We start from the raw sequence: 27450 nt of genomic DNA, 5'->3' as shown, positions 1-27450 counted from the left end.
GCACCCACGTTTGTCCGGATTTCTGGACAAACGTGGGCGCGGGTGCGGGCAGGCGCGTGCGTGTGGGCGGGCGATCGGCGCCGTGGTAACCCTACTCCCGTCCCCTCCCCTTCCTTACCATGTTCCCTGGTGGTCTAGTGACGTCTTCGAGGCAGGAAAGAGCCCCCTCTTTCCTGCCTGGAGCGCTGCCTCCCCTGTCTATCATCCTCCTCGGTCTGGCTGGGGATTCAAAATGGCTGCCGAGAGTTGAACTCTCGCAAGGCCACTTCAACTCTCGGTGGCCATTTTGAATCTCCAGCCAGACCGAGGAGGATGCAGCAGGCAAGGACAGGCAGCGCTCCGGGCAGGAAAGAGGGGGCTCTTTCCTGCCCCGAAGAGAAGACCCTACTAGACCACCAGGGCTAGATAGTAAGTGAGGGGGGGAATATGTGAGGGGGGGGGAACCATGTGACGGGGGGCGGGGAATAGAGGGGCGGAACGAGGACCCGAAGGGGGCGTGGCGGGGGTGGGGTATGAGGCGTGGCGGGGGGCGGGGTAGGGGGCGTGGCATGTGTCCTCTTTTTCAGAGGACACAAAATGGTAACCCTAGGCCAGGTGAAAGAGGAGCATGGATTGGAAGGGCAGGACTCAGGGAGAGGGGAATTGCTGGATAGGGATGAATGGAGGGGACAGATGGCCATGGATGGATATGGATTGCAGGGCAGGCCTCAGGCAGAGAGGGGAAATGCTGGATAGGGAAAAATGCAGGGGCCAGGTGACAAAGGAGCATGGATGGGCATGGATTGGAAGGGCAGGACTCATGGAGAGGGGAATTGCTGGATAGGGATGAATGGAGGGGACAGATGGCCATGGATGCATATGGATTGCAGGGCAGGCCTCAGGGAGACAGCGGAATTGCTGGATAGGGATGAATGGAGGGGCCAGGTGACAGAGGAGCATGGATTGGACTCACACTTTCACTCTGACTCTCAAACACTCACTCTCACATACACTCTCCCAAACACACACACTCCGAGGAAAACCTTGCTAGCGCCCGTTTCATTTGTGTCAGAAACGGGCCTTTTTTACTAGTCCTATATAATTGTCACCTCCAACGTTCTGACTTACTGCCTGGGACCGTGGCTCATTCCGAGTTGGTCAGAACGGCTCCGTAGATCAGGCTGACATCACCGTAGCCATTATGATGTCAACTTCAGAACCCGGGGGGGGGGGGGGGGGAACATGCCTCACAGCTGATCCATGTCCAGAGGAGGGTCGCTGGACATGAGTGGCTAGAGGGGGGGCAGGAGAGAGAGGAGGGTCGCTGGACATGGGTGGCTGGAGGGGGGGCAGGGGAGAGAGGAGGGTCACTGGACATGGGTGGCTGCAGGGGGGGCAGGGGGAGAGGAGGGTCGCTGGACCTGGGTAGTTGCAGGGGAGCTGAGGAAAACCTTGCTAGCGCCCGTTTCATTTGTGTCCGAAACGGGCCTTTTTTACTAGTAACAAATAAATAAAATAAATATGTCCCGCAAATGACAAGAACGAATTTGGAAAGGCTTTGACAGCAGCTCCAGTAGTTAGAACATAAGGACAGAGCCAAGCGGACTTCTACAGCCTGTCCCACAAACAACAAAGAAAGACCATGATCAAGTATATAACATTATGTTCATTGTTTATTTAATCTAGAATTGAGAATGAATGTGACTGTTGGGCAGACTGGATGAACCATTCAGGTCTTTATCTTCCGTCACTTACTATGTTACTATCGTTATTTGCATTAATAATTTTAGGTTATTGTTTAAAAGCAGCATTAAAGAGGTGTTTTCTTGAAATATGACAAGAGGGAGAGCCAGGTCAATCAAGGGGGGGGGGGGAGTGAGGGGCGGGCAAGATTCTCCAGGTCTGGCCTCCAAGGAGTGTCTGGCACAAGCCATAGAAATGCCACTTCTATTCTGTGATGCTGCAGCCAGCCTGATAGCCTCGCTCAGAGAGATCCAGCGTCTTTTCTTCCCTTCCACCTCCTCCCCCCCCCCAATCCTCTACTTGCCTCAGAGTCATTGGCTGGCAGGCAGTAGTGATCAATGGTGGCGTACCAAGGGGGGGCGGTGGGGGCGGTCCGCCCCGGGTGCACGCTGCTGGGGGGTGCCGCGGCGCGCGCCTGCAGGCTCCGACTTCGCGAACTTCGCTCGTTCGCTGTAGCTCCCTCTGCCCCGGAACAGGTTACTTCCTGTTCCGGGGCAGAGGGAGCTGCAGCGAACGAGCGAAGTTCGTGAAGTCGGAGCCCACAGGCGTGCGCCGCGGCAACCCCTCCCAGTGGTGTGCACCCGGGGGGGTGTCATTTCGCAGGCGGCGGGGGGCGCGCTGCACCCAGGGGGGGCGCATTGGCGATCCGCCCCGGGTGCCATCCATGCTAGGAACGCCACTGGTGATCAAGAAATAGTGCTCTGCTAGCCACATTCCTTCTTCTTGCCATGTCCCGCCTATGTGGAAACAGGAAGTTACTTCAAAGGAGGCAGGACGTGGCAGGAAGAAGGATCTATGACTTTGCTTTTAACTAATAGTGCAGCGGGGAGGGGCGGTGGAAGCAGGGGTGGCAGTAGTGGTGGTCAGGGACAGTGGTGGTAGCGGAGGCAGGAGCAGATGGGGCAGCAGCGTGGCCCTTGTTTGTCCCAGGTCTGGCTTTGCCTCTCAGCAGCAGCCTTGGGGACAGTTTGACACCTGTGTTCAGAAAGGTTGTTCCAGGCACTTGGTGCTGATAGATGAGGACTGCAGATTTCGTGATGAAGTTGATGGTAATGAATAAGAGCAGCTTGGGAACAGGGGTCTATGGGGAAATGAGAGAGAGAAAGTAATGAGGCGCTGCAGAATGAATGAATTTGTAGGCTAGTTCAAGCAGTTTGAATGTAATGCAGAAGCAGATGGGGAGCCAACTTAAAGTCCAAATATAGACAACGAATTGCAGGTTTAAATTTAGGTTTCTAAGTTTTACATTCCCACCTTCAAGGGAGATTCTTAGCTGAAAACTTAGGTTCCCAAATTTGGCTGAAAATACACCTAACTTTAGATAACCTTATTTTGAAAGAGAGCATTTGTCTCATTCGGTGAACAGGAAAAGACCTTTATGAATCATTTGCTTTAATGTTCTATTTATTTATTTCCATATTTATTTTAAATTCCACCTACAGCTAAAGTTCTAAAACAGGTTACAAAATAATTATTATGGCAAAAAATTAAGCATAACTAAATATAGGAAAAAAATAACTTAGTTACAATACAAACCTAGGGTTTTGGTTTTTTTACTAAAGCTTCGCTCAAGTTATCTGCAGCAGGGCCCACTTTATTCCTATGGGCCCTGCTGCAGATAACTCGAGCTAAGCTTAGTAAAAGACCCCCCACCCCTAAATCCCTATTTCACACAGGGCTAGGCCAGAACTAGGATGTCCAAGTCAGGGTGCTCACAATTTCCTGGCTATTTTATGAAAGGCCTGCTGAACTGAGAACCTTTTGCAAAATACTTATCGGTCTGGAGGAAATACACATGTGTTTCCCTAAAAACGCAGTGGGAGTAAACTTTTTATAAACATACGCATTCAGGCCTGTTTCCTGGGAGAAGGTCTGGATTAGAGTGACCCAAGCTTCACAGTCAGCTAGCTTAATGCAGTCAATGTGTTATCTCATACATAGGGCACTCTGGTCACCTGTGAATCTAGATAAAGCAGGGCTTAACCCCTCTAGGACATGTTGGCTCTGTGCAACGGAAGTTGGAATCCTCTCTCATATTATTTCATTGTACCATTGTATTCTGTTTTAAATATGTTGCTTAGTTTTTAAGTCTGTAGAAGAGCATTCTCCCAAGGCTTTATCTTCTGTTAATGCAATTATTGAGTACCAATGGTTTTCATCGTAATGCAGATTGTCTTCTCTTATGTTTCATTTGGTAACTGATCTAAAATCTAAGACCCCTCATGAGAACATTTTTTTTTGTATCAGTCTATAATGACAGATGAGTTTAATTGCTGTGTTCTGTACCAACTGAAGCCTTTTCAGATTCAAACAAGAGCTACCAACATAGAAGATATTACATTGCATAGTATATATACAGGTACTTATTTTTGCCAGGGACAATAGAGGGTTAAGTGACTTGCCCAGAGTCACAAGGAGCCGCAGTAGAAATTGAACCCAGGTCCCCAGGATCACAGTCCACCACACTAACCACTAGGCTACTCCTCCAGTAGCAGCATTCCATGTAGAAGCCTGCCCTTGCAGATCAGCAATGCGGCCGCACAGGCTTCTGTTTCTGTGAGGACGTGCAGGACGTCAGACTCACAGAAACAGAAGACTACACGGCCGCGTTGCTGATCTGCAAGGGCAGGCTTCTACATGGAATGTTGCTAGTGGAATAGCAACATTCCATGTAGGATCTCAAATAGTAGCAACAGAATCTCAATAGTAGCAACATTCCATCTAAAATCTCCAATAGTAGCAGCATCCCATGTAGAATCTACAAATAGTTTCAACATTCCATGTAGAGTGGAGGAGTGGCCTAGTGGTTAGGGTGGCGAGCTTTGGTCCTGGGGAACTAAGAAACGGAGTTCAATTCCCAGCACAGGCAGCTCCTTGTGACTCTGGGTAAGTCACTTAACCCTCCATTGCCTGCTGCATAGAGCCTGCCATGAGTGGGAAAGCACAGGGTACAAATGTAACAAAAAAAAAATCTCAACTAGGGAAATGGGACTTGATATACCATACCGCCTTTTTGAGGTTTTTGCAACTACATTCAAAGCGGTTTACATATATACAGGTACTTATTTTGTACCTGGGGCAATGGAGGGTTAAGTGACTTGCCCAGAGTCACAAGGAGCTGCAGTGGGAATTGAACCCAATTCCCTACGATCAACGTCTACTACACTAACCACAAGGCTAACTGGGGTTGATCAAAAAGCCTCTCAATAGAGTGCAGTTGGCAAAGAACATAAAAACTGGACTTACATAAACTAGCAATTTGTGGGGAAAAAGTGAAATAGGAGCTCAGGATAGACCATTTTTCCTGCATTAATAAGCACACATCAGCACTTAACACAGTTTAGTAAAAGGGCCACTCAGTGTCTTTTTCTAGTTTTAAATTAGACTGACTTGTACAGTGGCCAGTGTTCAATAAACAAACCTTCTTGTTAGAGGAAGGTTTCATGAAAACATTTCGTAAGTTGCAGAGTCAGAAGGAGCACTTTACTTTGAATAAGAAAAGTGAGTTGGATTTGTTGAAGTTCAGATTCATTTTTTATGTTATAATTATCTTAACATTTTTGCAAGGCAGTCTTTCACTAGTCAACTTGAAAGGACCTTACAATATCGATGTGGGGACTTACTTTAAACTGTACTTTAATTCTGTCCCAAACATCCACACTTTTACATATGCCACAGTCCTTTTCTTTTAATTTGATTTTGAAGAACGGGGATTATCAGAATAATCAACAGCATTTCCCATTTGGGCACAGCGTGCCATATAATTATGGCGCTGTGTACATCTTCATAGATCTACCCGACATTTTCAAAAAAAAATGTTCATTTATTTTTACTGTCTTCAACACTCCAAAGAGCATTTAACTTATAGCTTTTAAACTACAATTAGGTGTACTTAACTTTGGCAGCAATAGTACCACCGAGTCAAACCTCTGCCGACACGGCCAGGCAGGGCCGTGCCGATGCGGTAAGCGAGGTAAGCATGGCAGGAGGGCGCCATCCTCTGGGGGGCGCCCCGCCGCACCATGCTTACCTCGCCCTCTTCTCCCCAGATCCTTTTTTTTTGTTTAAATTTACCTCTCCGGCGCGCGGCAGCGTAAGTGAGAAGGAGGCGGCGCTCCCCCGGCCGCCCCGACGTGTCTTCCCTTCGCTCGGTTCCGCCTTCTTCTGACGTCATTTCTGACATCAGAAGAAGGCGGGACACAGCGAAGGCAAGACACGTCGGGGCGGGGGAGCGCCGCCTCCTTCTCACTAACGCTGCCTACGCTGCAAGCGCCGGAGAGGTAAATTTAAACAAAAAAAAAAAGGATCTGGGGAGAAGAGCTCGGGTAGTGTAGCGCTCGTTTTCGGGGGGGGGGGCGCCGGAGAGGCTAACTGCAGGGGGGCGCCGGAGACCCTAGGCACGGCACTGCGGCCAGGTTTCGTGTTTCTTCATCAGGGTAGAGGTTTGCAACTCATGGTCTGCTCTTGCAAATGCAAAAAAAAAATGGCCGTGAATCTTTGACTAGTGGCATTTTCCAGGCCAATATACTCTGAAACATAAAGGATTGCAAATGGTATCAACAGTTTAAAATAAATCTCTCTAAATGTACAAATGATAATGAATAAGTGCAAGCTTTTTAGAAGTTTTATTAGACTAGTGTAAGACCAGGATGCATTACTGCAGATGAACTGTAACAAAAATATTCTGTTTCTACGCACCCACACTAATTCTGCCAGTGTCTGTCTTTGAGTAGGATAAAAATTAATGTCACAGTTGCCTATTAATTGCTTTTGGAATCTTTTATTTATTTCATTCAGCCCTGCATTGGATTCTTAGTACGTTACAAAGTTAAAGCGATTCCCTGGAGCCCAGTCTTTAGACTGCTCAGTTACTGTATCGCAGCAAAAGAGTAATTGATTTGATATTGGAGGACCTGCAGATTCGTATCTCCAAGTACCCAGTTAGAAAAGAGATTGGAATACACTGCTGTTCTATGGACATAATGCAAACCTCATTTTGATCCCTGAACTTTCTCTCATTTCTACATTCCATGCCCAAATGATGTCTGTTGAATATTTAGCAACAATACCTACACTGAAATCTGAAGCTATATCTAAAACCCTTTCCCAGTTTTTGATCTCTGGAATGCCTTGCCAGAGAGATGCAGTAACTGAAGACAGCCCAAATGGCTCAGCGGTAATACTATGGGTTAATTGTAGATAATGTGCCTGGAGGAATTTAGATTAGCTAGCTTTTAGCCAATTAACAGAAATACTGTTTTTTAAGTAATTCACTTGGTTAATATATTTATCTGCTGCTTACTAATTAGAGTTTCCCCTTCAATCCCTCCAGAATAGCTTAGAATTGAAAATAAAATGCCTTCAATCCTGTATTAATTTGTGTTATGGTAAACTATGCTTTCATTAAAATGAGTCTCTCATCACTGGTATTAGTTTTGTGATCCATATTTTCATTTGAAATTTTATAATTTACAATATAGCAGCATTAACAAGTTATAAACCCCCATAATCAAAAAGTTATATATACAAAACACCAGTCTCTAAGCCCCAGAACCTACCAAGTATACAAAATCACATATGGTAGATATACAAAGAAACTTGATCGTCTAAGTATTTTAGCTATACAAACTGATTTATTAAAATATGCCCAAGCTATTTTTATTTTAACTTATTTGTTCATAGCATTTAGATCAAATATTTCAATATCACAGAAAGAATGATTTAAGAGCCCTTTTACCAGGGGCGTATCTGCGTGGGGCCACAGGGGCCTGGGCCCCCGCAGATTTCGCCCTGGACCCCCCTACCACAGACCCTCTCCACCTCCCCCTCCCGCCCGCCCGCCCGCCACCAACCCGTCGCCGATCTTTGCTGGCAGGGGACCCCAAGCCCCCGCCAGCCGAAGTCCTCTCTTCCGTGCAGGATGCAAGTTTCAACGCTTCCTGTTCTTCTGAGTCTGACGTCCTGCACGTACAACGTGCAGAACGTCAGACTCAGAATTTGGAATTCAGTCTGACGTCCTGCGCGTTGTACGTGCAGGACGTCAGAAGAACAGGAAGCGTTGAAACTTGCAGCGGCGCAGCCTGCATGGAAGAGAGGACCTCGGCTGGCGGGGGGTTGGGGTCCCCCACCAGCAAAGGTAAGTGACAGCAGCGGGGGAGGGTGTCATTGGTGGCGAGGGGGGGGTCCGGAAATGGCGGGGGGGGGGGGGATCGGTGGCGCCGGGGGGGGTAAAATGTGCCCCCTCCCTCTGGCTCTGGCCCCCCCCCCTACCGCCCGAGTCCAGATACGCCCCTGCCTTTTACTAAGCTGCAGTAAAAGGGGCCCTGCACTAGCAGCGGGGGGCCGTTTTTTCCACTCACTGAGGCGTTTTACCACAGTGGGTAAAAAGGCCGAAAAAGGACACGGCCATGCGGTATGATTGAAGTGGTGGTAAGGGCTCCCACGTCAACCCCTGCAGAAACATCCTATATAATAATTTGCACCTCCAACGTTCCGTGTCTGGCTGCCTGGGTTCGTAACATCGCCTCACGTCAGCCAGCCTCCAGCGTTCCATTCCGCCTCACTGTCCCGCCCTCGCGTCAAGACGTAATGACGTCAGAGGGCGGAACAGTGAGAGGGAAGGGAACGCTGGAGGCGAGCTGACATCAGGAGGGATGTTACGAACAGAACGGAAGCCAGCGCCAGCCAGCCAGAGAATGTTCAGGTACAAATCGAGGGGAGGAGAGAATCGCGGGACATCGAGGGGAGGGAGGGAGGAAGGGAGGAAGGGAAGGGGAGGGCAGGGCAGAGGAGAATTGATGGACATGGATGGGATGGGAGGACAGTAGAGGAGAGAATCGCAGGACACAGATGGGAGGGCAGGGAAGAGGAGAATCGCTGGACGTGGAGGGGAGGGGAGGGAAAATTGCTGGACATGGAGGGGAGGGCAGGGGAGAGAGAAAAAAAAGCTTACATGACAGCCTTCCTAGGGCCTGTTTCGTTGTTGAGGAAACGGGCATGGTTCCACTAGTTTTTTTAAATATTTCCGCTAGCGCCAGAAATGCCACACGCTGGGGTGGAAATACTTCCAGTGCCCATGTGGGGCCGGCAATAGTTCCGGAATGGCGAGCGGTAAGCTTACCTCCGCTTAGTGAAATGGGCCCTCTATGATTTAACCATCTACTTAAGGAAGCTAGAACATTTTTGCCAACTCAGAAGAACTATAGAAGACATACAGGGTGAGGCAAAAACAAAGTAACCCCCTACACTTTTTTTTACAGTTTTTTTAGCAACCACTTGGAATTTCAACATGAAATTTATAGCTTTATTTGTTCTTAGGAGTAGCCTAGTGGTTAGTGTAGCAGGTTTTGATCATGGGGAACTGGGTTCAATTCAGTTCCCACTGTGGCTCCTTGTCACTTAACCCTCCATTGCCCCAGGTACAAAAACTTAAATTGTGAGCCCTCTAGGGACAGAGAAAGTACCTGCATAAAGGGGACAATTCTATATATATGATGCCTAAACAATCAGTACTGACTAAGTGCATTCTTTAAGCAATGCCTAGATTTAGGCACCAATTATAGAATACACTTAGTTGATATGTCAGCACCTGAAACTATGCGCATCCAATTACACCAATGAAAACAAGGCATAAATCCCAGCACATGCATGTACACACACTGGGTTGTATTCTATAACTATGCACGTAAATTTCAGAATGCCTACGAAACGTCCAGAACCATTCCTCTTTTTGCCTGCACATGTTAGAGTCCGGTGCACTTCATTACAGAATACGCTTAGCGAGTTGTACGTGTAAATTCTAATTATTGCCAATTAGTGCTCATTATTGCTTGTTAATTGCTGTTACCAGCTCTCATTAGCTTGTTAAGCTTGTTAAGTTGTGTGCATTGTTATAGAATCTGCTTGGATTTCGGAACAGATCTCTAGGCACACTATATAGAATCTGGAGGGAAATGTGTACAGTGCTGTGTACATCTAGTAGCACTATGGAAATGAATAATAGTAGTAGTTGTTACTGTCTAGGTTTATGTGTCAAGTGAAATGATATTATTTTTAAACACAGTGAAGTTACAGAATTTTTAGCGTGACCACCTAGCGATTTTTGTGTGTTCAAAAATCTTTTCACTGTTATAGAATACGCCCTATCTGCACTTAAATTAAGGCATATTCTATAACAGTTTTTAATTGGTTTTACTTGGTGTAAATGGTCACATCTAAATTTTAGCCTGGAGTTTTGAAAATTACCCAGCAGATGCTGACTGTTGCTTCAGACTTAACCAGGAAGAAAGAGAGATCTCTTTGCTGAAGTTTGGTGAATTATATGTCCTGATCTATATAGATGTTTAGTTAATGTTATAATTGATCCATATTTCAGTTACCTGGTATTGTTTGCCAATTGCACATTTTTGTCCACTGTTCCAAGTTCTGAGAATAAACACATTTGTTTATTCATTCTGCCTGTCTGGACTGATAAAGAATCCTGGTGGTTAGTGTGTTGGGTCTGTGAGTGTTTTATGGGAACTGTGGGACCACTGGGTATGTGGCTCCAGTAACCTAGAAATCACTGGGGATAATTGGAGAGTGGGAGACTCACCCAGAGGTGGCTGTGACCCAGTCAGTGGGAGGAGGGTGCTAGTGTAGAGCTCAAGCAGCAGGTGCAGGCAGACCTGAGCTGTTCTGGGGATAGACCCTCTAAATGGTCATGGGGTAACCCCAGGCGGGTAGCTAGGCGTTTTGTGACAGCACCATGTATAAAATTTGGTCCAGTATGCAAGTACTTGATTGCTCCTGCTGGACCTGCTGACCTGTTTTCCTAGTGCCTTCTGGAAATAGTAGTTCCTACCTCTTAAAGGAAAACACTGCCTCCTGGTTTCCCTTCTCTTAAAGTAAAAACAAATGCAGTATAATTTGAACCAACCCCCGTCTACCTGACAAGTGAACTTTCAGTTCTTGTCACAATACTTAAGCAAAAAGGTTATTTCTGAAGTCCAAGCAGAGATGACACTTACATCCTAGCATGATTTTCATATCCTTAATGCAGGCCAAGCTGTGGTAGTAGCCAATGTGAGGGTCTGTTTGAACATAAGGGGCACAACCTGAAAGGACGTGCTGTGGAGATTGTTGGTTTGACTACATCATGTTCAACATTTGCTATTTCCGAGAAGTTGTAGCCCATGTTTACTGTGAGTTGCTTTCCTGTGCTTTGATTATAGGCTTTGAACCAAAAGTCTTTTAGAGTGTGTCTCACCTACGGCACTCAAAAACTATAAAAAGATACATCAATTGCTACCATTGTGGACTAACCATATGAATCCGATACCCCTTGTTGCACTAAGTGGTTTTTCATAATTCACAGGCGCACAATATGTAAAAGTTTCTCTTACTTTTTTTTTTTAATTAAAAAATAGATACCAAGAATAACCACCTATAAGACTGGCATATTCTTTTTCAGTTCTATTTCTTCACTGAACACACACGGTACCTAACATCTTCTAACGAATGATGTGCAGGACCCCTGTAATTTTCAGTCATCACCTGAAGCCATATAATACCTTTCATGTGTAGGCAGAAAATACGAGAGAGAAAAAAATACTGATTATGCCTAAATGATTTTCCACTGTTGCTGCTCCCTTAATTAGAAGGGTCTAACTCAGTACAGCTCTTAATTAATAGCACTCTATCCACTAATATTCCTTTTCATAGCATGTAGTTAATCAGGGAAGATTCTCCATTGCACATCAGAGAGGAGTTTTCATTGTTCAGGCTATCAAGGTTATCTGAACAACAAGATTGAAAAAACAGGTAAGCCTGACACTGTACAAACAGGGCGGAAGTCTATAAATGGCATTCATAAATGGGTGCTGGAATAGATCGGTGCTAAGCGAGATTCTACAGAGTGTGCTGAGTTAATATGCTCTATCAGCAACCACTGAAACTAGCAGGATAGGGGCCAACTTTTCAAAAGAATTGGGAGTGCTAAACCCAATGGAAAATTACTCCTCCCTCAAAGAGTTGCTCAATACTGCACCCACAGAGCTGACTCCAACCTTTACCTCAGTATCCTACAAGTAAAATCAGCTCGCTTCTTTTCTGTGAAATCTGACTTCTGCACTCTGATTCCCTGTCTGTAGTCCCATTTGCTTGGTTTTGTGTTATTATGAGATACGGAGTGGTTTATCTTATTCTTTCAGATCATAAATGTATGTACGTGTCAATGAGATGTGAAGTATGTTGAGGTTCCCTTTATAGGAACTTATTGCCCAGAATACAACAAAAGAAAGCCCAACTAAAAAAAAAAAACCTAATTCAAAGATCTTCGTATAAGATATTGTCTTCGGCTCCCGTGGCTGGCATCATGATTGTTGCAGTTGTCCAGATCTTGTCACATCTGAGTAAATTCCACTTATTCAGATATGGTAAGGTACGGACAACTGCAAAAATCATCTAATAAGATATTAAGAGTCAAGCTCTCCTTATTTTTCTTTTTTCACTGATAAGTACATAAGTATTGCCATACTGGGAAAGACCAAAGGTCCATCGAGCCCAACATCCTGTATCCAACAGTGGCCAATCCAGGTCACAAATACCCGGCAAGATCCCAAAAATGTGCAAAACATTTTATACTGCTTATCCCAGAAATAGTGGATTTTCCCCAAGTCCATTTAATAACGGTCTATGGACTTTTCCTTTAGGAAGCCGGCCAAACCTTTTTAAAACTCCGCTAAGCTAACCGCCTTTACCACATTCTCTGGCAACGAATTCCAGAGTTTAATTACACGTTGAGTGAAGAAACATTTTCTCCGATCATCAACAACATTACCTTTTGCAGCCAACAGTGCCCAATCTTCCCTGGTAAACCCTCATCACGACCAGTAGTCAAGCCCTGCTTAGCTTCCCAGATTTAAGAAGTTTAGATTTTCCCAGGTTATATGGAGGGGCATTTTCAATATGACATCTAAATCGGAATTTGGAAATCCAAAAATCCAGTAACAAACATGCCCATTTTCAAACCAGAAAAATGTCCAATTTTTGTTTTGACATTGGCCATTTGCTGGATGTTTTTGTGATCAGTGCATCTATCATTTAGGACCATTTTCGAACAAAAATGTCCAAGTGAAAAATGCACAAAAACAAGGCATTGGGCTGCATGAGGGCAGAAAAATGTCTATCTTTTGGTGCCACCCATGTGCTGCTCAAAACACACCCCCCAACACACCCTCTTGAAATTTGGACGAACTGTGAAGCAAAATGTCTAAAATCAGAGTGTCAAAAATTACAACTTGCACATTTTTGAGAGAAAAACGTCCGTCTGCCACCTTGTGACATTTTTGGACATTTTTCTCTTTTGAAAATGAGCCCCTTTATGTTAAGGAGTTAAAATACCAGAGGTTTTGTCATGGAAAAAAAACAACTTGGGGTAATTTACTGACCACATTTAAATATGTAATGTTTACTATATATGCCATGTAATAAGAAGGCCCATGTATAATTCAAGATGCAAGAAGTATAAAGGGTTTGGTTAAGTTTTCGTTGACTGATTCATTATGAAATCAAGGCATATGGGATTCTGAATAATGACATTTTCAAACTTGCTCCCTAGGGAAATAAATGCAGCATAATTATTTGAATAGTTCGTAAATTAACAGGCTCACTTTCTGAAAGTTCAGTGAGAAAAGAGAAGTTACCAAAGCATGAAGCAATATGGATTTCTGAATTATACTGTTTGTTACAGAGTTGTTTGAGTCATGTTCAGAATGAGGAAAGTTTCCTGACATGCACATGAACATAGATCTGACTGAAATTATTACATCTTCTCATATTTATTAAGGCTGAGAGAGTATTATCGGAAACACAGAGGGCTATAGGGGATAGGACAGTTATTTCTTCATGCTCTTACGTCCCTACTAAGTTGTATTAGTTATTTCCATGGCAGGAAATGTGTTGTTTTTTTTTTTTTTGCAATTGAACTAGTCAACACAAATGGCGAGGCACTGCTCATTTGCTTGCTATTTACAATATTGAAAATACTAGTAAAAAAAGGCCCGTTTCTGGAGCCAATGAAACAGGCACTAGCAAGGCTTTCCTGTGCCACCCCCCCCCCCCCCCACCCGTCGTCGATGTTGGTGAATTGCTCTGCTTCCGCCCTCAACGTCATAACGTTTGACGCGAGGGCGGTGAATTGCTCCGCCTCCGCCCTCAACGTCATAACGTTTGACGCGAGGGCGGGGCCCAGACACTGTGATTTTCGAGGCTTCAGAGCTTCGAACATACGAACCTTGGCTTCAGTGACGTCAGAAGCCAATAGAACGTTGAGGGTGAGTTTTATATATATAGATATGGGTGTGTACAAGTTTAGAGGACTAACCTAGTGGTTAGGGCACCAGTCTTGATATCCAAAGGTGCCGGTTCAAATCCCGCTGCTGCTCCTTGTGATCTTGGCCAAATCACTTAACCCTCCATTGCCTCAGGTACAAACTTTGATTGGGAGCCCTCCTGGGACAGAGAAATATCCAGAGTACCTGAATGTAACTCACCTTGAGCTACTACTGAAAAAGGTGTGAGCAAAATCTAAATGAATAAAGATTCTAGAATCCTAAAGAATAACAAGATTCCATGCAGAATTTCAAAGTGTAGCAACATTCCATGTAGAACCCCAAAGAGTAACAAGATTCTTTGGGATGGAGGAGTGGCCTAGTGGTTAGAGCACTGGTCTTACAATCCAGAGGTGGCCAGTTCAAATCCCACTGCTGCTCCTTGTGATCTTGGGCAAGTCACTTAACCCTCCATTGCTTCAGGTACAAACTTAGATTGTGAGCCCTCCTGGGACAGAGAAATATCCAGTGTACCTGCATGTAACTCACCTTGAGCTACTACTGAAAAAGGTATGAGAAAAATCTGAATAAATCCTGACACAAACATTGCTGCCAAAACACAACTATAGCAAGTTTCATCCCTGTAATATAAAATAAAAGTGGGGGGGACAACCAAGGATGCCAAAGACTGAGAAGATGTATAAGATAGAAGAGTTTATTAAAGTGAAGAGACTCGACACAACGTTGTGTTTCGTCTGTTAGGCCTGCATCAGGAGTCTATGGTCAAATGTAAATAAATAAAAATTATAAAAACAATACACAAATAAATGACATAGAGGGGCATAATCGAACGGAAACGTCTATCTCCATGGGCGTTTATCTCCGAGAACGGGTCCGTGAAGGGGCGGACCGAACCGTATTTTCGAAAAAAAATAGACGTCCATGTTTTATTCGACAATGTGTGAGCTGGGCGTTTTTGTTTTTCAGCGATAATGGAAAATGAAAGCGCCCAGCTCAAAAACGAATAAATCCAAGGCATTTGTTCGTGGGAGGGGCCAGGATTCGTAGTGCACTGGTCCCCGTCACATGCCAGGACACCAACCGGGCACCCTAGGGGGCACTTTTACAAAACCAAAAAAAAAGGTAAAAGAGCTCACAGGTGCATAGCACCCTTCCCTTGTGTGTTGAGCCCCCCAAATCCCCCTCAAAACCCACTGCCCACAAGTCTACACCATTACTATAGCCCTAAGGGGTGAAGGGGGGCACCTACATGTGGGTACAGTGGGTTTGGGGGGGTTGGACGACTAATAAGCATTAAGCAGCACAATTGTAACAGGTGGGGGGGGGATGGGCCTGGGTCCACCTGCCTGAAGTCCACTGCACCCCCTAACAACTGCTCCAGGGACCTGCATACTGCTGCCAGGGAGCTGGGTATGACATTTGAGGGTGAAAATAAAAAGTTGTGAAACTTCATTTTTTGTGGTGGGAGGGGGTTAGTGACCAATGGGGGAGTCAGGGGAGGTCATCCCCGATTCCCTCCAGTGGTCATCTGGTCATTTAGGGCACTTTTTGGGGCCTTATTCGTGAAAAAACAGGGTCCAGGAAAAGTGTCCTAAATTCTAGTTAAAAACGCATACTTTTTTCCCATTATCGGTGAAATGCGCCCATCTCTGTTCGGCCGATAACCACGCCCCAGTTCCGCCTTCGCCACACCTCTGACACGCCCCCATCAACTTTGTCCGCATCCGCGACGGAGTGCAGTTGAAAACGTCCAACATCGGCTTTCGATTATACCAATTTATTTGTTTTTGGGAGATAAACGTCCATCTCCCGATTTAGGTCGGAACTTGGGCGTTTTTCTCATTCGATTATAAGCAGGATAGTAACATAGTAAATGACGGCAGAAAAAGACCTGCATGGTCCATCCAGTCTGCCCAACAAGACAAACTCATATGTGCTACTTTTTGTGTATACCCTACTTTGATTTGTACCTGTCCTCTTCAGGGCACAGACCGTATAAGTCTGTCCAGCACTATCCCCGCCTCCCAACCACCAGCCCCGCCTCCCAGCACTGGCTCTGGCACAGACCGTATAAGTCTGCCCAGCACTATCCTCGCCTCCCACCACCGGCTGGCTCTGCCACCCAATCTCGGCTAAGATCACATATACAAAAATATATAGTCTCTTTTGGTGTATTTCCTCACTGCTCTGGTATCAAGAAATATGTGCTAACAGTTAATATATAACACTGGCAGTTAGCAAACCATAATTTCACTGTTAAATACCTGGGCCATATTTTAAGTACCCTAAACAGCATGGGATTTAGTGTGTGCTAGCCATTAATGACAGCTGATAACAACTACCACGTACTAAAAGCAGCCAGTACAGTAAAGATACCACAATGGCATGGTAATATAGTACACGATGGCAGATAAAGACCTGTATGGTCCATCCAGTCTGCCTGAGAAGATAAACTTATTACATAAGGTATGATGTGGAGGAGTGGCCTAGTGGTTAGGGTGGTGGACTTTGGTCCTGGGAACTGAGGAACTGAGTTCAATTCCTGGCACAGGCAGCTTTGTGACTCTGGGCAAGTCACTTAACCTTCCATTGCCTGCCGCATTGAGCCTGCCATGAGTGGGAAAGCGTGGGGTACAAATGTAATAAAAAAAATAAAAAAAAATACTCCAACTTATCCAAAGAGGGCTATCACTCATTTATTTATGCTGATGATGTCACAATTTATATCCCCTTCAGGCGTGACCTCTCAGATGTCTCCTGAGACATTGATCGTTGCTTGAACATCACGGATGTGTTCAATTTCAGCCGAAATGGGCTAACTGCATTGGCTTCCAATAAATGTAAGAGTTACCTTTAAACTATGTGTACTTGATTATGAAATTTTATTTGGTCTTTTACCTGACCACATGCAATACTTGTTAGAATTAACTTTATGTAATGCTCATCTGTGTTCGTTACAGATCTATTCATGATGCAAGCTTCAGCTACCAAGCTACTAGGAAATGGAATTCCCTACCAAAGTCACTCAGATATGTTACGAACTACTCAAAATTGTTTTGTAAATTGTTGAAAGCATTCTTATTTAGTGAATTCCTCACCACTGTTTGTGATTGTTATTCTTTTAGTTAATTTGTTATTTCAAAATGATTCATCTTACTGCTTGGATGTTTTTGCCTATTCTTGTTTTGTATTTTTCTTATAGTTCACTTACTGTAATTTCCTTTAAAAGTTTGATATAAACCACATTGAACCTGAACCTGTTTGGGTTATAATGTGGGGTTCAAGTGCCATAAATAAATTCTATGTTTTAATTTTTAGTTTGATATTAATGCATTAATGGTTGTTTCCTTGGTTATTAATTTGGTTGCATGTTCTTTATTATTGAAGTAATCTGCCTTGTATTTTCCATTGAATTTAATAGGTGGAATATAAATTTATTATTACATTTAAATAATCCACCCATGTTTTGAGTAAGAGAAAACAAATGAAAAGAAAGGAAAGGGAACAGAAAAAAGGAAGTTTTGGACAAGCAGTTGCTATAGGAACCATTTGTCTTGGTACAGATCTATAGCAGGCTACAAATCCTGAATTAACCTTCAATTTGAAGGAATAGCTTTTATGCTCATTAAAACAACAGAAAGTGAGATAATTAATGCTCCCTGTAGCCCTAGACTGTCTTATAAGAGCATACTCCAAAGAGTCATACCTCTGCTCCGTCAGTAATTAAAGTTGTCATTTCTATGTCTCATTTTGTTATGTGCTCTGTGGTGAATGAACTGCAATGATACTGGTAGGTGGTTTATTTACTAACCTGCACTATGGTTTTATATGTAATGGGTAGTAATCACCATAATGAATTTACGCTGGGGTACATTCTGTAAAGGGCGCCCAAAGTTAGGCGCTGGGATGAACAGCTCTAAGCCAGTATTCTAGAAACGGTGTTCTGTGGGAATACTAACTTAGTCTGCACTTCACGCCTAGCCTTGGGTATATGCAATTATGCCTGCCAAAGGCTGGTGTAAATGCTTGCACCCAACTACTGCCATTTAGGCATGCAAGTCCAAGTATTCGATAACCATCCAGCTCATTTGCGAAAGTGATCGCCGGCCATCTTCCGACATTTAAGGCATATTTTTGTGGCCCTTCTTTTTTCCATTATCGACCGAGGATGCCCATGTGTTAAGCACGCCCCAGTCATGCCCCCGGGAACTTTGGTCAACCCCGCGACAGAACGCAGTTGAGGGCACCCAAAATCGGCTTTCAATTATGCCGATTTGGGCGACCCTGGGAGAAGGATGCCCATCTCCCGATTTGTGTCGAAAGATGGGCGCCCTTCTCTTTTGAAAATGAGCCCATTAGTTTTCCCACTTAAGTACAAGGGTCCCATTCCATGGAATAACCTAAATGCTATGCATAAAAGCTTACATTTTACATGCAATTCTACTGACAGCCAATGCAAAACTAGGAAAAGTGCAGTAACCCTATCCATCTGGCATTCCTCCAAGATTTTATAACAGGGCATCTATGTAAAATGTCCAGAAAGCCTAACCTAAGCGCTTTTATGCATTTATAAAATAGGCTTTTACAGTGGCCCCTGTTGGAAAACACATGCTCTCACAGAAAGTTACAACTGCTCCAAATAACATGCAAATGTGTGCATGTATTTGCATTTACACCTGCCTCTAGCCATTCATTAAGGTTGCACATATATCTGCATTCAGTTTTATAGCAATCTCTTTCTACACGTACAACACGCTTTGCGTATTGAAAATGCTTTGTAAAATTACTTTCATAGTGCTGATGACTTGGTTGACAAGAGTCATTGCAGTAGTAGAAACCATTTTTCCATCCACTCTAGCATCAAGGGGTTAGTTTCTATAGTACACCCAACTCTTGTAGGCCTCAAGAGGATTGGCAGTCTGACCTTGATTGCAGAAGGTTGGAAACGCTTCTAAAATGGAGGATTGTGAGGTTTCTAGAATTGAATGGACTGCAGGACCCATGGCAGCATAGTTTCACTAGAGGCAGGTCTTGCCAGACAAATCTGATTGATTTCTTTGACTGGGTGACCAAACAACTGGATATAGGACAGGCATTAGATGTGGTATACTTGGATTTCAGCAAAGCCTTTGACATAGTTCCACAAAGGCGACTGATAAATAAACTGAATGCCCTTGGTACGGGTCCTAAAGTGACTGACTGAGTTAAAAACTGGTTAAGTGGAAGGAGACAGAGAATCATAGGCGTAGTTTGACTGTTTCATTTGGGGGGGCAAAGGAAGGGGTGGGGCATATTAGCATATTCATTTGCATATATGTATATGCAAATTATGCTAAAATGGAGGAAGGAAGGGAGCACGAGCTGGCTTTTTTGGGGGAATAACCATAATGAATATGTATGAGATATCTCATACATATACATTATGGTTATTCCCAAAAAAGCCAGCTCTTTCTCCCTTCCTTCCTTCCTTCCTTCCTCCTTACCCAGCACTCCCTCTTCCTCACCAGTAGTATTTCCCCACCCCCTTTCCCATACCACAGATGCACATTTCCAAAAGCTGACATATTCCAATTAATAAATTCTGAATAAAATACTTTTTTCTACATTTGTTGTCTGATCATTTCGTTTTTCTATTCGCTTTGGTCCCAGTGTCTTCTTTCCTTTTGATATTTTTTCACTCACCATGTCCACCATCCTCCTGTGTCCTTATGCGTCCAGTCTACCATCTGTAGCCCTGTCCCTATCCTTCCTCCAGTTTCAGTATCTGCCCTCAAAGTGTTCCAATTCAGCCCTTAAATGCATGTTTCCTCTCCATCCATATCCAACATTTCTCCTCACTCCCCTCCCCTCCATCCATCCATGTGCATCTGTCTTCCTTCCCCTCCATCCATGTCCAGCATTTCTCCTCTCTCCGCTTTCCCCTCCATCCATCCAGGTCCAGCAAGTCTCCTCCTTCCCCTGCCCTCTGCTCCGTCCAGTAACTCTCCATTCTCCCCTGCCCTCTCCTCCATCCATCGATCTCCAGCAAATTTCCTCTCTCCCCTTTTCCCTCCATCCATCCGTGTCCAGCAATTCTCCTCCTTCCCCTGCCCTGAGCTCCGTCCAGCAACTCTCCATTCTCCCCTGCCCTCTCCTCCATCCATCTCCAGCAAATTTCCTCTCTCCCCTGTCCCCTCCATCAATCCCTGTTGTCCAGCAATTCTCCTCCTTCCCCTGCCCATCCTGTTTCTGTCCATCCCCTTCCCCCTTCTATCCAGTGTCAGAGCGTCTCCCCCCCCTCCCCCTTAGCAGCATCTATAAAACAACGTGAATGCAGCAGCTCACAGGTTTGCTTGCTGTGTTAACTGAACGGCGATGGCTGCGCGGGGGAGTGGAAACAGTGATGCCTGCCTTACTTACAGTGGACGAGATAGGCTGGCTCACACTTCCATTCCACTCCCGAAGTCACAGCGATGAACGGGCAGGCAGCGCTGTGGTAGTAAAATCAACAAGGAGGCAGGTTCGACTCCGCCCTTCACTTCCCTCCTGCCCTCTGCGTCCCGCCTTCCTCTGATGTCATTTCCTTTCGGGCAGGACGCAGAGAGGGCAGGAGGGAAGTGAAGGGCGGAGTTGAACCTGCCTCCTTGTTGATTTTACTACCACAGCGCTGCCTGCCCGTTCGTCGCTGCAACTTCAGGTAAAAAAGTTGCCGTTCCACTTGTCCTCGTTTGGGGGGGGCAATGCCCCCCTTGCTCCCCCCAGTCTACGCCCATGCAGAGAATAGTGGTAAATGGATCTTATTCCTAGGAAAAGGATGTTATCAGTGGTGTACCACAGGTATCAGTCCTTGGGCTGGCTCATTTTACTATCTTTGTGAGTGATATCGAGGAAGGACTGTCTGGTAAGGTTTGTCTTCCTGCAGATGATACCAAACTCTGTAATAGGGTGGACACCATGGAGGGTGTGGATAGAATGCAGAGGGATCTGGCAAAGCTTGAAGAGTGGTCCAGCAATTGGCAACAAACTTCATGCAAAAATCCAAGGGAACGGTATAGTGTAGGGGGTGAAGTACTTCCGTGTACAAAAGAAGAGTGAGACTTGGGAGTGATTGTGTCAGATGATCTCAAGGTGACCAAACAGGTAGAAAAGGTGACGGTCAAAGCCAGAAGGATGCTCGGGTGCATAGGGAGAGGAATGGCCAACAGAAGAAAAGAGGTTATAGTGCCCTTGTATAAGTCTCTGGTGAGACCCCATTTAGAACACTGTGTGCAATTCTAAAGATCGCACATATGAAAAGATATAAACAGGATGGAGCCGGTCCAGAGGGCAGCTACAAAAATGGTCAGTGGTCTCTATCCTAAAGCGTATGGGGACACACTTAAGGCTCTCAATATGTATACATTGGAAGAAAGGCAGGAGAAAGGGGATATGATAGAGACATTGAAATACCTCTCTGGCATTAACGTACAGGAAGTGAGCTTCTTTCGAATGAAGGAAAACTCTGGAATGAGAGGCATAGGATGAAGTTAAGCAGTTATAGGCTCAGGAGTAATCTAAGGAAATACTTTTTCATATAAAGCGTGGTGGATGTGTGGAATCGCCTCCCAATGGAGGTGGTGGAGACAAGGACTGTGTCTAAATTTAAGAAAGTGTGGGACAAGGATGTGAGAACTCTTAGGGAAAGGAGGAGATAGTGATTGCTGTGGATGGGAAGACTGGATAGACCATTTGACTCTTATCTGCCATCATGTTTCTATTACCCTGAAGACACTTTTTAATACATCAATTACTTTTTTTAATCATCAAGTTTTCAGAACATTTTTTGTAATTCCCCTCCTCCAAGAAAGCATGCCAAAACACATTGGTATTCTTGTTGGCCATCTGTGAGGGCTAGAAAGACTTCTCCACTGAAACTAACTCCTACAGCTTCTGAGGCACCAGTATATTACCACAATAATGATAGCTATTTTGTCCTCCCCAGGGTCAAGGGCATCATATCCCAATGTGCTAAAATTGTGCTGGCCCTTTCAACCAAGAGAATGATGTTTTCTTGGGGCATTTCAACTTACTGACTCCAAGTTGTTTATATTTTGATATCCCTTGTAAGCACCAATCTTATTTCACTTCAAAAGTGTTTCTTTTCAGATCTATATGCTGCTGAATATCCTTCAACTTCCTGTGAAACCTATTTAAGACTGGATCTAGGAGCAATGCTTGCCTCTTAGATCTAGCAAGTTGTTAGAGCATCAATGCAGAGTCTAGTATACTAACTCCTAAATTACAATTGATTCATGAAGGCTGCATTTGTTTTCCAGAATTGTCCAGTGCAATATTGATTGGTGTGAACAATAGCTCGCAGTTCCTTCAAGTGGAATCATTTAACTTACTTGAACATGGAGTCGATTCCATTAAGGAAGATGGTGAGCTATACAATGGACTGGAATTTAACAGAGATTTAATGTGGAAGACCAGTGTTCCACAGTTTTCATGTTTATGATTTTTTTTTCTCTGCTGGACTTTGTACTAACGCATTTAGAGGATATTTTTCATAGGGATTTCTTCAGGTAAAAAGCATTTTACATGTATAAGTTAATGATTTAAAAACTACATACGAAGTTCCATAACATGCATGGACCTTGAAGCTACATAGACAATACGAAAATGGCTCTTTAGAGAGTCATTTCTAACAGGCCATATAGCTTGTGTGACAAGAATGCAAGTAAATTATACCAAATTTGAAAGGGAAAATAGACAGTTTATATACTAAAGCTTAGCTCAAGTTATCTGCAGCAGGGCCCATAGGAATAACTGCAGATAACTTGAGCTAAGCTTTAGTAAAAGACCCCCCTCTATTTGCTATACTGTTTAACCTCAGACAAGAAGAAAGCGGTGTACAATACAATTACAGAAAGGAATGCCAATTAATGATAGCAAAGCACTTTCAACCAGTATCAAACAATCAAATAACACAAAAGTAAATTAACTTAAGGACCCAGGAAAATTCAGGCTACTCCCCCCCAAGGAAGGAATTCCAAAGGCCACAGAAAAATAATATGCTTTCCGCAGCCTTCAATATGGCGTCAGTGAACCTACAGATCATAGTATCATTGGGAGAGAATTCTATAGTGTCTGAGCCAAGTGACAAAAAAAGCACTGGTTTTCGTAGAAGCCTTCTTGGCTCTAGCTTGTGCTTGAACCACCCATTTAAACTCCGCAGCAGATTATAATGCTCTTTCTGGAGTACAGGGCAATAAAAGCCTCACAAGGGAAGGAGGAGATTTGTCATAAAAGGTCCTGTGAATTAGCAACAATAGTTTATATTTATATCTGTAACATATTGGAGGCCAGCGATAATGTATAGAAAGGAGGGGGTCACATGATCAAATCAATGTGCTCTTCCTAGAAGGTGAATGGCAGTATTCTGAACTGTTTGCATTTCCTTCATACTCACCTCCGGCAATCCTCCAAAAACAACATTGTCATAATCAAGCACAGACATTAATATTTTTTATTTTATTTTTACAACTTTTTTTACATACTTTATCAAGGTTATACACTTGATTTGAAAAGTGTTATTACAAGTAACATAGTAACATAGTAGATGACGGCAGAAAAAGACCTGCACGGTCCATCCAGTCTGCCCAACAAGATAACTCATATTTGCTGCTTTTTGTGTATACCCTACTTTGATTTGTACCTGTGCTCTTCAGGGCACAGACCGTATAAGTCTGCCCAGCACTATCCCCGCCTCCCACCACCAGCCCCGCCTCCCGATCTTGACTAAGCTCCTGAGGATCCTCAGGAGCTTAGTCAAGATCGGGAGGCGGGGCTGGTGGTGGGAGGCGGGGATAGTGCTGGGCAGACTTATACGGTCTGTGCCAGAGCCGGTGGTTGGGAGGAGGGGCTGGTGGTTGGGAGGCGGGGATAGTGCTGGGCAGACTTATACGGTCTGTGCCCTGAAGAGCACAGGTACATATCAAAGTAGGGTATACACAAAAAGCAGCAAATATGAGTTATCTTGTTGGGCAGACTGGATGGACCGTGCAGGTCTTTTTCTGCCGTCATCTACTATGTTACTATGTTACTTGTAATAACACTTTTCAAATCAAGTGTATAACCTTGATAAAGTATGTAAAAAAAAGTTGTAAAAATAAAATAAAAAATATTAATGTATGTGCTTGATTATGACAATGTTGTTTTTGGAGGATTGCCGGAGGTGAGTATGAAGGAAATGCAAACAGTTCAGAATACTGCCATTCACCTTCTAGGAAGAGCACATTGATTTCATCATGTGACCCCCTCCTTTCTATACATTATCGCTGGCCTCCAATATGTTACAGATATAAATACAAACTATTGTTAGAATTATCTAAGCAAACAATTTAATATAGGTACTTTATAACACTCAAGTCCACTATTATGTAGATCCAAGATTCAAGAATCAGGAGAATACAAGGAAAAATTTTTTTTTAAAAAGCAAAAGGTTAGTCAGCACCTATATAAGACAGAGATAATAAAATTAAATTTGAACTCCTTCAGTTCTCTTAGAGGATATGAAAGCTGTTAAATGGGAAGGATCCCAGAAAACATATTTACTTGAATTAAAGCGAATTACGCATTTACAAGGAAACCTTAGATAGAAAACACCCCCCAGTTGGAGAATAGCAGGTTTTAGTAACAAAAATTGTTTTGTGCCTTTTCTGAGTCTCTTTTGAGATATCAGGAAACACATTAATTCTTAGTCCCAGGAATAATTTATCCTTGTTCTTAAAGAATAATCGAAAAAGCCATTGCTTATCTGGGATTAGAACAACAGTTGCAATCAAAGTAGCTGCTTGTACTTGCTCTGTTTCAGAAGTTTCCAAAAATGCTGTGAAATCTAGAGGTTCTTTATTTTCTTGTGACAAGTCCTTCTGGGGAATATAATACACCTGATTAAATGGTGGTAAGTTTGTCTCAGGAACCTCCAATACTTCCCGGAGGTATCTTTTCAAGCACAGACATTAATAAAGCATGAATCAATGTACAAAATGAGGATTCATCAAAGAGTCCTTGAACCACAGGCAATTTAAATAAGACATTAAGGGCCGGATTCTCTATATGATGCCAAAAGATCAGTGCCAGAAATGAACCGCGCTAAGCACCATTCCATAAAGGTCACATGACCTTTATAGAATACGAGCATAGCAACACATGTCACAGCTAACTTTGGGCACTGGACTTCTGTCTGATAAAAGCATGTGTAACTCATATGCCCGAAAGGAAATGACATCCGAGGAAGGCGGGACGCAGAGAGGGCAGGGAAGCGAAGGACGGAGTCCAGCTGCCTGTTTGGTGCTTTTACTACTGGCGCCCCGCCCGCCAGTTCGCCGCTGCGACTTCGGGTAAGAAGATAAGTCATAAGTTGTTTGGGGGGGCCAATGCCCCCCCGCCCCCCCCCCCCCAGTCTACGCCCATGCCTTGATGTCTTGCCATCAGACTACAGTGAGTTTTGGAGATCATAAGCTTCTCTCTATCGAAGCAGCTGGGTTTGTTTCTTCTAAAGGACTACAGCCTTGAAGTGGTGGGATCAGCTGCTCTCTCTGTACAATTTAACAAAGAGAGACAGTCCCTGCTCAAAGAGCTTACAATCTAATAGACAAGTGAACGGTCGGTCCGATCGGGGCAGTCAAATTGGGGCAGTCTGGATTCACTGAACGGTAAGGGTTAGGTGCCGAACGCAGCATTGAAGAGGTGGGCTTTAAGCAAAGACTTGAAGATGGGCAGGGAGGGGGCTTGGCGTAAGGGTTCAGGAAGGTTGTTCCAAGCATAGGGTGAGGCGAGGCAGAATGAGCGGAGCCTGGAGTTGGCGGTGGTGGAGAAGGGTACTGAGAGGAGGGATTTATCCTGTGAACGGAGGTTACGGGCGGGAACGTAAGGGGAGATGAGGGTAGAGAGGTAGTGAGGGGCAGCAGACTGAGTGCATTTGTAGGTAAGAAGGAGAAGCTTGAATTGAATGCGGTATCTGATCGGAAGCCAGTGAAGTGACCTGAGGAGAGGGGTGATATGAGTATATCGGTTCTGGCGGAATATGAGACGTGCAGAGACAGACTCCTAGTTCAAGCAGTAAGGTTGAGTAAATTCATTTTTATGCTAGGTTAGTTACACTTGGAAATTTCTAGTTTATTTCTAGCCAGTCTGAATTTTATGGTGTATAAAAGTAATTACAGAAATATAGTTTCATGTAGAAACAGTTTGTGAAGAGTAAAGCATCCTTTCTAACCTGAGTTCTGCCTATTACGAACTCAAGTTGCTTTCAAGAGTCTACTTGTTTGATAAATTGAGTCACGTAAGTAAATTGTTATTGTGCTTACGATATCCCCTTCTAAAAACAATTGTAAACTCTGGCAAATACTCAGCCTCTCCAATGGTATCACCTCAAGCTGGAAAGCTCTTTCTCCTTGTTATGAATTTTCTTTGGAGGCAATTAATACATTTTATCAACTGGGGAAAAACTTCTGGGGGAGGGGTTTCCTAATCTTCATAAAGATATTTCTTTCAACATTTTGTATTGTACAATTTGGAAAAAAAAATTATCCTCTTCTGATAAGAACTCAAGAGTTGCCCTACTAGGTCAGGCCAAGGGTTCATCTAGCCCAGCATCCTGTTTCCAACAATGGCCAATCCAGGTCAAAAGTACTTGGCAGAATCCCCCCCAAAAGTAACAAGATTCCCAAGCTACTTACACCCAGGGATAAGCAGTGGCTTTCCCTAGTTTTACCTTAATAATGGTTTTTGGGTTTTACCTCCAGGAATTTGTCCAAATCTCAGGAGTTTCTTCTTGATTTATAAGAAACTGGTGGCTCAGGATTAGGGTTCAAATTGTATTTTTAGTTGCTGGGGTTCATCAAAGGATGGTTGGACAGATGCTATAGTGGATCTTGCTTGTGATGAATCAGTTTACTGAACAGGAAAATAACAATTTTTTTCTGTGTGACTAATACAGCCACTGCACCTGAGAATCTTGTAGGCACGCACCTCTTCAAACCCAAACTATGGACAAAGAGTTCAGTCTGACACAAGCAGTGGTGCTTCCAGCTTGTCAAAATTTCTTCCAACTCTCACAAAGAAAAGTAAAATACAATGAAATTCCAAAAGCATTAAACTACAGACTCCACAGTAAAGTTCACACAGTCAAGAACATATCAATAGTAGCGAAAACTGTACAGTTAAACCTACTCAACCTTGAGGTTTTAAAAAGGCAATAAAGGAAGCCATGCCACATGTCTGCTATTTGCCTGCTGTAATTGTTAACCTCTGTCTGGCAAACACCTCTGCAAAAAAAAACAAAAAAACAATGTCTTCTACACCAGAAAGAAAAATATAGACAGACACATTCCTCTTTCTAACATAATTACATATGTTGAAGCCACTGGTT

The sequence above is a fragment of the Microcaecilia unicolor genome, chromosome 7, assembly GCF_901765095.1.
Source record: "Microcaecilia unicolor chromosome 7, aMicUni1.1, whole genome shotgun sequence".
NCBI classification, from domain to species: Eukaryota; Metazoa; Chordata; class Amphibia; order Gymnophiona; family Siphonopidae; genus Microcaecilia; species Microcaecilia unicolor.
This window is presented reverse-complemented; position numbering follows the sequence as displayed.